The following is a 12030-nucleotide window of genomic DNA, read 5'->3' as shown; positions in this document are numbered from 1 at the left end:
CACACAGCTAGATAATCCACTTCAATGTGTATTTTATGCAGCTGTATGGAAGGGGCCCCAAATAACCCAGGCCTCTTCAACACAGGTGAATGAAATCCCACATTATCTGCTTTGAACTGGATTATCTGTGTCCACACAGCCAGATAATCCACTTCTATGCGTGTTTTATGCAGCTGTATGGAAGGGGCCCCAAATAACACAGGCCCCTTCCACACAGTTGAATGAAAAGCCACTTTATCTGCTTGGAACTGGATTATCTGTGTCCACACAGCTAGACAATCCACTTCAATGTGTATTTTATGCCGCTGTATGGAAGAGGACCCAGATAACACAATCTCCTTCCTCACAACTGAATGAAAACTCACTTTATCTGCTTTCATCTGGATTATCTGTGTCCACACAGCCAGATAATCCACTTCAATGTGTATTTTATGCAGCTGTATGGAAGGGGCCCCAAATAACCCAGGCCTCTTCAACACAGATGAATGAAATCCCACATTATCTGCTTTGAACTGGATTATCTGTGTCCACACAGCCAGACAATCCACTTCAATGTGTATTTTATGTAGCTGGATGGAAGGGGATCCAAAAAACCCAGGCCCCTTCCACACAGCCGAATGAAATCCCACATTATCTGCTTTGAACTGGATTATCTGTGTCCACACAGCCAGAAAATCCACTTCAATGTGTATTTTATGTAGCTGTATGGAAGGGGATCCAAAAAACCCAGGCCTCTTCCACACAGCTGAATGAAATTCCACATTATCTGCTTTGAACTGCATTATCTGTGTCCACACAGCCAGATAATCCACTTCAATGTGTATTTTATGCAGCCATATGGAAGGAGACCCAAATAACCCAGGCCCCTTCCACACAGCTAAATGCAATCCCACAATATCTGCTTTGAACTGGATTATCTGTGTCCACACAGCCAGATAATCCAATTCAATGTGTATTTTATGCAGCTGTATGGAAGGGGCCCCAAAAAACCCAGTCCCCCACCACACAGCTGAATGAAATCAAACATTATCTGCTTTGAACTGGATTATCTGTGTCCACACAGACGGATAACCACTTCAATCTGTATTTTATGCAGCCATATGGAAGGGGACCCAAATAACTCAGGCCCCTTCCACACAGCTAAATGCAATCCCACATTATCTGCTTTGAACTGGATTATCTGTGTCCACACAGCCAGATAATCCACTACAATGTGTATTTTATGCAGCTGTATGGAAGGGGCCCCAAAAAACCCAGCCCCCCACCACACAGCTGAATGAAATCCTACATTATCTGCTTTGAACTGCATTATCTGTGTCCACACAGCCAGATAATCCACTTCGATGTGTATTTTATGCAGCCATATGGAAGGGGACCCAAATAACCCAGGCCGCTTCCACACAGCTAAATGCAATCCCACAATATCTGCTTTGAACTGGATTATCTGTGTCCACACAGCCAGATAATCCACTTCAATGTGTATTTTATGCAGCTGTATGGAAGGGGCCCCAACAAACCCAGTCCCCCACCACACAGCTGAATGAAATCCCACATTATCTGCTTTGAACTGGATTATCTGTGTCCACACAGCCGGATCATCCACTTTAATGTGTATTTTATGCAGCTGTATGGAAGGGGGCCCAAATAACCCAGGCCCCCACCACGCAGCTTAATGTAAATCCCACATTATCTGCTTTGAACTGGATTATCTGTGTCCACACAGCTAGATAATCCACTTCAATGTGTATTTTATGCAGCTGTATGGAAGGGGCCCCAAATAACCCAGGCCTCTTCAACACAGATGAATGAAATCCCACATTATCTGCTTTGAACTGGATTATCTGTGTCCACAAAGCCAGATAATCCACTTCAATGTGTATGTTATGCAGATGTATGGAAGGGGCCCCCAAAAAAACCAGGCACCTTCCACACAGTTGAATGAAACCCCACATTTTCTGCTTTGAACTGGATTATATGTGTCCACACAGCCAGATAATCCACTTCAATGTGTATTTTATGCAGCTGTATGGAAGGGGTCCCAAATAACCCAGGCCCCTTCCACACAGTTGAATGAAATCCTACATTATCTGCTTTGAACTGCATTATCTGTGTCCACACAGCCAGATAATCCACTTCAATGTGTATTTTATGCAGCAGTATGGAAGGGGCCCCAAATAACACAGGCCCCTTCCACACAGTTGAATGAAATCCCACATGATCTGCTTTGAACTGGATTATCTGTGTCCACACAGCCGGATGATCCACTACAATGTGTATTTTATGCAGCCATATGGAAGCGGACCCATATAACCCAGGCCCCTTCCACACAGCTGAATGAAACCCCACATTATCTGCTTTGAACTGGATTATCTGTGTCCACACAGCCAGATAATCCACTTCAATGTGTATTTTATGCAGCTGTATGGAAGGGGCCCCAAAAAACCCAGTCCCCCACCACACAGCTGAATGAAATCCCACATTATCTGCTTTGGACTGGATTATCTGTGTCCACACAGCCAGATAATCCACTACAATGTGTATTTTATGCAGCTGTATGGAAGGGGCCCCAAAAAACCCAGCCCCCCACCACACAGCTGAATGAAATCCCACATTATCTGCTTTGAACTGGATTATCTGTGTCCACACAGCCAGACAATCCACTTCAATGTGTATTTTATGTAGCTGTATGGAAGGGGATCCAAAAAACCCAGGCCCCTTCCACACAGCTGAATTAAATCCCACATTATCTGCTTTGAACTGGATTTTCTGTGTCCACACAGCCGGATAACCACTGCAATGTGAATTTTATGCAGCTGTTTGGAAAGGGCCCCAAATAACACAGGCCCCTTCCACACAGTTGAATGAAATCCCACATGATCTGCTTTGAACTGGATTATCTGTGTCCACACAGCCAGATAATCCACTTCAATGCGTGTTTTATGCAGCTGTATGGTAGGGGTGCCAAATAACCCAGGCCCCTTCCACACAGTTGAATGAAATGCCACTTTATCTGCTTTGAACTGGATTATCTGTGTCCACACAGCCAGACAATCCACTTCAATGTGTATTTTATGCCGCTGTATGGAAGAGGACCCAGATAACACAATCCCCTTCCACACAACTGAATGAAAACTCACTTTATCTGCTTTGATCTGGGTTATCTGTGTCCACACAGCCAGATAATCCACTTCAATGTGTATTTTATGCAGCTGTATGGAAGGGGCCCCAAAAAACCCAGTCCCCCACCACACAGCTGAATGAAATCAAACATTATCTGCTTTAAACTGGATTATCTGTGTCCACACAGACGGATAACCACTTCAATCTGTATTTTATGCAGCCATATGGAAGGGGACCCAAATAACTCAGGCCCCTTCCACACAGCTAAATGCAATCCCACATTATCTGCTTTGAACTGCATTATCTGTGTCCACACAGCCAGATAATCCACTACAATGTGTATTTTATGCAACTGTATGGAAGGGGCCCCAAAAAACCCAGCCCCCCACCACACAGCTGAATGAAATCCTACATTATCTGCTTTGAACTGCATTATCTGTGTCCACACAGCCAGATAATCCACTTCGATGTGTATTTTATGCAGCCATATGGAAGGGGACCCAAATAACCCAGGCCCCTTCCACACAGCTAAATGCAATCCCACAATATCTGCTTTGAACTGGATTATCTGTGTCCACACAGCCAGATAATCCACTTCAATGTGTATTTTATGCAGCTGTATGGAAGGGGCCCCAAAAAACCCAGTCCCCCACCACACAGCTGAATGAAATCCCACATTATCTGCTTTGAACTGGATTATCTGTGTCCACACAGACGGATAACCACTTCAATCTGCATTTTATGCAGCCATATGGAAGGGGACCCAAATTACTCAGGCCCCTTCCACACAGCTAAATGCAATCCCACATTATCTGCTTTGAACTGGATTATCTGTGTCCACACAGCCAGATAATCCACTACAATGTGTATTTTATGCAGCTGTATGGAAGGGGCCCCAAATAACCCAGGCCCCTTCCACATAGCTGAATGGAATCCCACATTATCTGCTTTGAACTGGATTATCTGTGTCCACACAGCTAGATAATCCACTTCAATGTGTATTTTATGCAGCTGTATGGAAGGGGCCCCAAATAACCCAGGCCTCTTCAACACAGGTGAATGAAATCCCACATTATCTGCTTTGAACTGGATTATCTGTGTCCACACAGCCAGATAATCCACTTCTATGCGTGTTTTATGCAGCTGTATGGAAGGGGCCCCAAATAACACAGGCCCCTTCCACACAGTTGAATGAAAAGCCACTTTATCTGCTTGGAACTGGATTATCTGTGTCCACACAGCTAGACAATCCACTTCAATGTGTATTTTATGCCGCTGTATGGAAGAGGACCCAGATAACACAATCTCCTTCCTCACAACTGAATGAAAACTCACTTTATCTGCTTTCATCTGGATTATCTGTGTCCACACAGCCAGATAATCCACTTCAATGTGTATTTTATGCAGCTGTATGGAAGGGGCCCCAAATAACCCAGGCCTCTTCAACACAGATGAATGAAATCCCACATTATCTGCTTTGAACTGGATTATCTGTGTCCACACAGCCAGACAATCCACTTCAATGTGTATTTTATGTAGCTGGATGGAAGGGGATCCAAAAAACCCAGGCCCCTTCCACACAGCCGAATGAAATCCCACATTATCTGCTTTGAACTGGATTATCTGTGTCCACACAGCCAGAAAATCCACTTCAATGTGTATTTTATGTAGCTGTATGGAAGGGGATCCAAAAAACCCAGGCCTCTTCCACACAGCTGAATGAAATTCCACATTATCTGCTTTGAACTGCATTATCTGTGTCCACACAGCCAGATAATCCACTTCAATGTGTATTTTATGCAGCCATATGGAAGGAGACCCAAATAACCCAGGCCCCTTCCACACAGCTAAATGCAATCCCACAATATCTGCTTTGAACTGGATTATCTGTGTCCACACAGCCAGATAATCCAATTCAATGTGTATTTTATGCAGCTGTATGGAAGGGGCCCCAAAAAACCCAGTCCCCCACCACACAGCTGAATGAAATCAAACATTATCTGCTTTGAACTGGATTATCTGTGTCCACACAGACGGATAACCACTTCAATCTGTATTTTATGCAGCCATATGGAAGGGGACCCAAATAACTCAGGCCCCTTCCACACAGCTAAATGCAATCCCACATTATCTGCTTTGAACTGGATTATCTGTGTCCACACAGCCAGATAATCCACTACAATGTGTATTTTATGCAGCTGTATGGAAGGGGCCCCAAAAAACCCAGCCCCCCACCACACAGCTGAATGAAATCCTACATTATCTGCTTTGAACTGCATTATCTGTGTCCACACAGCCAGATAATCCACTTCGATGTGTATTTTATGCAGCCATATGGAAGGGGACCCAAATAACCCAGGCCCCTTCCACACAGCTAAATGCAATCCCACAATATCTGCTTTGAACTGGATTATCTGTGTCCACACAGCCAGATAATCCACTTCAATGTGTATTTTATGCAGCTGTATGGAAGGGGCCCCAACAAACCCAGTCCCCCACCACACAGCTGAATGAAATCCCACATTATCTGCTTTGAACTGGATTATCTGTGTCCACACAGACGGATAACCACTTCAATCTGCATTTTATGCAGCCATATGGAAGGGGACCCAAATAACTCAGGCCCCTTCCACACAGCTAAATGCAATCCCACATTATCTGCTTTGAACTGGATTATCTGTGTCCACACAGCCAGATAATCCACTACAATGTGTATTTTATGCAGCTGTATGGAAGGGGCCCCAAAAAACCCAGCCCCCCACCACACAGCTGAATGGAATCCCACATTATCTGCTTTGAACTGGATTATCTGTGTCCACACAGCCGGATCATCCACTTTAATGTGTATTTTATGCAGCTGTATGGAAGGGGGCCCAAATAACCCAGGCCCCCACCACGCAGCTTAATGTAAATCCCACATTATCTGCTTTGAACTGGATTATCTGTGTCCACACAGCTAGATAATCCACTTCAATGTGTATTTTATGCAGCTGTATGGAAGGGGCCCCAAATAACCCAGGCCTCTTCAACACAGATGAATGAAATCCCACATTATCTGCTTTGAACTGGATTATCTGTGTCCACAAAGCCAGATAATCCACTTCAATGTGTATGTTATGCAGATGTATGGAAGGGGCCCCCAAAAAAACCAGGCACCTTCCACACAGTTGAATGAAACCCCACATTTTCTGCTTTGAACTGGATTATATGTGTCCACACAGCCAGATAATCCACTTCAATGTGTATTTTATGCAGCTGTATGGAAGGGGTCCCAAATAACCCAGGCCCCTTCCACACAGTTGAATGAAATCCTACATTATCTGCTTTGAACTGCATTATCTGTGTCCACACAGCCAGATAATCCACTTCAATGTGTATTTTATGCAGCAGTATGGAAGGGGCCCCAAATAACACAGGCCCCTTCCACACAGTTGAATGAAATCCCACATGATCTGCTTTGAACTGGATTATCTGTGTCCACACAGCCGGATGATCCACTACAATGTGTATTTTATGCAGCCATATGGAAGCGGACCCATATAACCCAGGCCCCTTCCACACAGCTGAATGAAACCCCACATTATCTGCTTTGAACTGGATTATCTGTGTCCACACAGCCAGATAATCCACTTCAATGTGTATTTTATGCAGCTGTATGGAAGGGGCCCCAAAAAACCCAGTCCCCCACCACACAGCTGAATGAAATCCCACATTATCTGCTTTGAACTGGATTATCTGTGTCCACACAGCCAGATAATCCACTACAATGTGTATTTTATGCAGCTGTATGGAAGGGGCCCCAAAAAACCCAGCCCCCCACCACACAGCTGAATGAAATCCCACATTATCTGCTTTGAACTGGATTATCTGTGTCCACACAGCCAGACAATCCACTTCAATGTGTATTTTATGTAGCTGTATGGAAGGGGATCCAAAAAACCCAGGCCCCTTCCACACAGCTGAATTAAATCCCACATTATCTGCTTTGAACTGGATTTTCTGTGTCCACACAGCCGGATAACCACTGCAATGTGAATTTTATGCAGCTGTATGGAAAGGGCCCCAAATAACACAGGCCCCTTCCACACAGTTGAATGAAATCCCACATGATCTGCTTTGAACTGGATTATCTGTGTCCACACAGCCAGATAATCCACTTCAATGCGTGTTTTATGCAGCTGTATGGTAGGGGTGCCAAATAACCCAGGCCCCTTCCACACAGTTGAATGAAATGCCACTTTATCTGCTTTGAACTGGATTATCTGTGTCCACACAGCCAGACAATCCACTTCAATGTGTATTTTATGCCGCTGTATGGAAGAGGACCCAGATAACACAATCCCCTTCCACACAACTGAATGAAAACTCACTTTATCTGCTTTGATCTGGGTTATCTGTGTCCACACAGCCAGATAATCCACTTCAATGTGTATTTTATGCAGCTGTATGGAAGGGGCCCCAAAAAACCCAGTCCCCCACCACACAGCTGAATGAAATCAAACATTATCTGCTTTAAACTGGATTATCTGTGTCCACACAGACGGATAACCACTTCAATCTGTATTTTATGCAGCCATATGGAAGGGGACCCAAATAACTCAGGCCCCTTCCACACAGCTAAATGCAATCCCACATTATCTGCTTTGAACTGCATTATCTGTGTCCACACAGCCAGATAATCCACTACAATGTGTATTTTATGCAACTGTATGGAAGGGGCCCCAAAAAACCCAGCCCCCCACCACACAGCTGAATGAAATCCTACATTATCTGCTTTGAACTGCATTATCTGTGTCCACACAGCCAGATAATCCACTTCGATGTGTATTTTATGCAGCCATATGGAAGGGGACCCAAATAACCCAGGCCCCTTCCACACAGCTAAATGCAATCCCACAATATCTGCTTTGAACTGGATTATCTGTGTCCACACAGCCAGATAATCCACTTCAATGTGTATTTTATGCAGCTGTATGGAAGGGGCCCCAACAAACCCAGTCCCCCACCACACAGCTGAATGAAATCCCACATTATCTGCTTTGAACTGGATTATCTGTGTCCACACAGACGGATAACCACTTCAATCTGCATTTTATGCAGCCATATGGAAGGGGACCCAAATTACTCAGGCCCCTTCCACACAGCTAAATGCAATCCCACATTATCTGCTTTGAACTGGATTATCTGTGTCCACACAGCCAGATAATCCACTACAATGTGTATTTTATGCAGCTGTATGGAAGGGGCCCCAAAAAACCCAGCCCCCCACCACACAGCTGAATGAAATACCACATTATCTGCTTTGAACTGGATTATCTGTGTCCACACAGCCAGACAATCCACTTCAATGTGTATTTTATGTAGCTGTATGGAAGGGGCCCCAAATAACCCAGGCCCCTTCCACACAGCTGAATGGAATCCCACATTATCTGCTTTGAACTGGATTATTTGTGTCCACACAGCCGGATCATCCACTTTAATGTGTATTTTATGCAGCTGTATGGAAGGGGGCCCAAATAACCCAGGCCCCCACCACGCAGCTTAATGTAAATCCCACATTATCTGCTTTGAACTGGATTATCTGTGTCCACACAGCTAGATAATCCACTTCAATGTGTATTTTATGCAGCTGTATGGAAGGGGCCCCAAATAACCCAGGCCTCTTCAACACAGATGAATGAAATCCCACATTATCTGCTTTTAACTGGATTATCTGTGTCCACAAAGCCAGATAATCCACTTCAATGTGTATGTTATGCAGATGTATGGAAGGGGCCCCCAAAAAAACCAGGCACCTTCCACACAGTTGAATGAAACCCCACATTTTCTGCTTTGAACTGGATTATATGTGTCCACACAGCCAGATAATCCACTTCAATGTGTATTTTATGCAGCTGTATGGAAGGGGTCCCAAATAACCCAGTCCCCCACCACACAGCTGAATGAAATCCCACATTATCTGCTTTGAACTGCATTATCTGTGTCCACACAGACGGATAACCACTTCAATCTGCATTTTATGCAGCCATATGGAAGGGGACCCAAATTACTCAGGCCCCTTCCACACAGCTAAATGCAATCCCACATTATCTGCTTTGAACTGGATTATCTGTGTCCACACAGCCAGATAATCCACTACAATGTGTATTTTATGCAGCTGTATGGAAGGGGCCCCAAAAAACCCAGCCCCCCACCACACAGCTGAATGAAATACCACATTATCTGCTTTGAACTGGATTATCTGTGTCCACACAGCCAGACAATCCACTTCAATGTGTATTTTATGTAGCTGTATGGAAGGGGCCCCAAATAACCCAGGCCCCTTCCACACAGCTGAATGGAATCCCACATTATCTGCTTTGAACTGGATTATTTGTGTCCACACAGCCGGATCATCCACTTTAATGTGTATTTTATGCAGCTGTATGGAAGGGGGCCCAAATAACCCAGGCCCCCACCACGCAGCTTAATGTAAATCCCACATTATCTGCTTTGAACTGGATTATCTGTGTCCACACAGCTAGATAATCCACTTCAATGTGTATTTTATGCAGCTGTATGGAAGGGGCCCCAAATAACCCAGGCCTCTTCAACACAGATGAATGAAATCCCACATTATCTGCTTTTAACTGGATTATCTGTGTCCACAAAGCCAGATAATCCACTTCAATGTGTATGTTATGCAGATGTATGGAAGGGGCCCCCAAAAAAACCAGGCACCTTCCACACAGTTGAATGAAACCCCACATTTTCTGCTTTGAACTGGATTATATGTGTCCACACAGCCAGATAATCCACTTCAATGTGTATTTTATGCAGCTGTATGGAAGGGGTCCCAAATAACCCAGGCCCCTTCCACACAGTTGAATGAAATCCTACATTATCTGCTTTGAACTGCATTATCTGTGTCCACACAGCCAGATAATCCACTTCAATGTGTATTTTATGCAGCAGTATGGAAGGGGCCCCAAATAACCTAGGCCCCTTCCACACAGCTGAATGAAATCCCACATTATCTGCTTTGAACTGGATTATCTGTGTCCACACAGCCGCATGATCCACTACAATGTGTATTTTATGCAGCCATATGGAAGCGGACCCATATAACCCAGGCCCCTTCCACACAGCTGAATGAAACCCCACATTATCTGCTTTGAACTGGATTATCTGTGTCCACACAGCCAGATAATCCACTTCAATGTGTATTTTATGCAGCTGTATGGAAGGGGCCCCAAAAAACCCAGTCCCCCACCACACAGCTGAATGAAATCCCACATTATCTGCTTTGAACTGGATTATCTGTGTCCACACAGCCAGATAATCCACTACAATGTGTATTTTATGCAGCTGTATGGAAGGGGCCCCAAAAAACCCAGCCCCCCACCACACAGCTGAATGAAATCCCACATTATCTGCTTTGAACTGGATTATCTGTGTCCACACAGCCAGACAATCCACTTCAATGTGTATTTTATGTAGCTGTATGGAAGGGGATCCAAAAAACCCAGGCCCCTTCCACACAGCTGAATTAAATCCCACATTATCTGCTTTGAACTGGATTTTCTGTGTCCACACAGCCGGATAACCACTGCAATGTGAATTTTATGCAGCTGTATGGAAAGGGCCCCAAATAACACAGGCCCCTTCCACACAGTTGAATGAAATCCCACATGATCTGCTTTGAACTGGATTATCTGTGTCCACACAGCCAGATAATCCACTTCAATGCGTGTTTTATGCAGCTGTATGGTAGGGGTGCCAAATAACCCAGGCCCCTTCCACACAGTTGAATGAAATGCCACTTTATCTGCTTTGAACTGGATTATCTGTGTCCACACAGCCAGACAATCCACTTCAATGTGTATTTTATGCCGCTGTATGGAAGAGGACCCAGATAACACAATCCCCTTCCACACAACTGAATGAAAACTCACTTTATCTGCTTTGATCTGGGTTATCTGTGTCCACACAGCCAGATAATCCACTTCAATGTGTATTTTATGCAGCTGTATGGAAAGGGACCCAAATAACCCAGGCCTCTTCCACACAGCTGAATGAAATCCTACATTATCTGCTTTGAACTGCATTATCTGTGTCCACACAGCCAGATAATCCACTTCGATGTGTATTTTATGCAGCCATATGGAAGGGGACCCAAATAACCCAGGCCCCTTCCACACAGCTAAATGCAATCCCACAATATCTGCTTTGAACTGGATTATCTGTGTCCACACAGCTAGATAATCCACTTCAATGTGTTTTATGCAGCTGTATGGAAGGGGCCCCAAAAAACCCAGTCCCCCACCACACAGCTGAATGAAATCCCACATTATCTGCTTTGAACTGGATTATGTGTGTCCACACAGACGGATAACCACTTCAATCTGTATTTTATGCAGCCATATGGAAGGGGACCCAAATAACTCAGGCCCCTTCCACACAGCTAAATGCAATCCCATATTATCTGTTTTGAACTGTATTATCTGTGTCCACACAGCCAGATAATCCACTACAATGTGTATTTTATGCAGCTGTATGGAAGGGGCCCCAAAATCCAGCCCCCCCCCCCCCACACAGCTGAATGAAATACCACATTATCTGCTTTGAACTGGATTATCTGTGTCCACACAGCCAGACAATCCACTTCAATGTGTATTTTATGTAGCTGTATGGAAGGGGACCCAAATAACCGAGGCCCCTTCCACACAGCTGAATGGAATCCCACATTATGTGCTTTGAACTGGGTTATCTGTGTCCACACAGCCGGATCATCCCCTTTAATGTGTACTTTATGCAGCTGTATGGAAGGGGGCCCAAATAACCCAGGCCTCTTCAACACAGATGAATGAAACCCCACATTATCTGCTTTGAAGTGGATTATCTGTGTCCACACAGCCAGATAATCCACTT

Source organism: Anolis sagrei, chromosome Y (genome assembly GCF_037176765.1).
Source record: "Anolis sagrei isolate rAnoSag1 chromosome Y, rAnoSag1.mat, whole genome shotgun sequence".
Classification (NCBI taxonomy): Eukaryota; Metazoa; Chordata; class Lepidosauria; order Squamata; family Dactyloidae; genus Anolis; species Anolis sagrei.
This window is presented reverse-complemented; position numbering follows the sequence as displayed.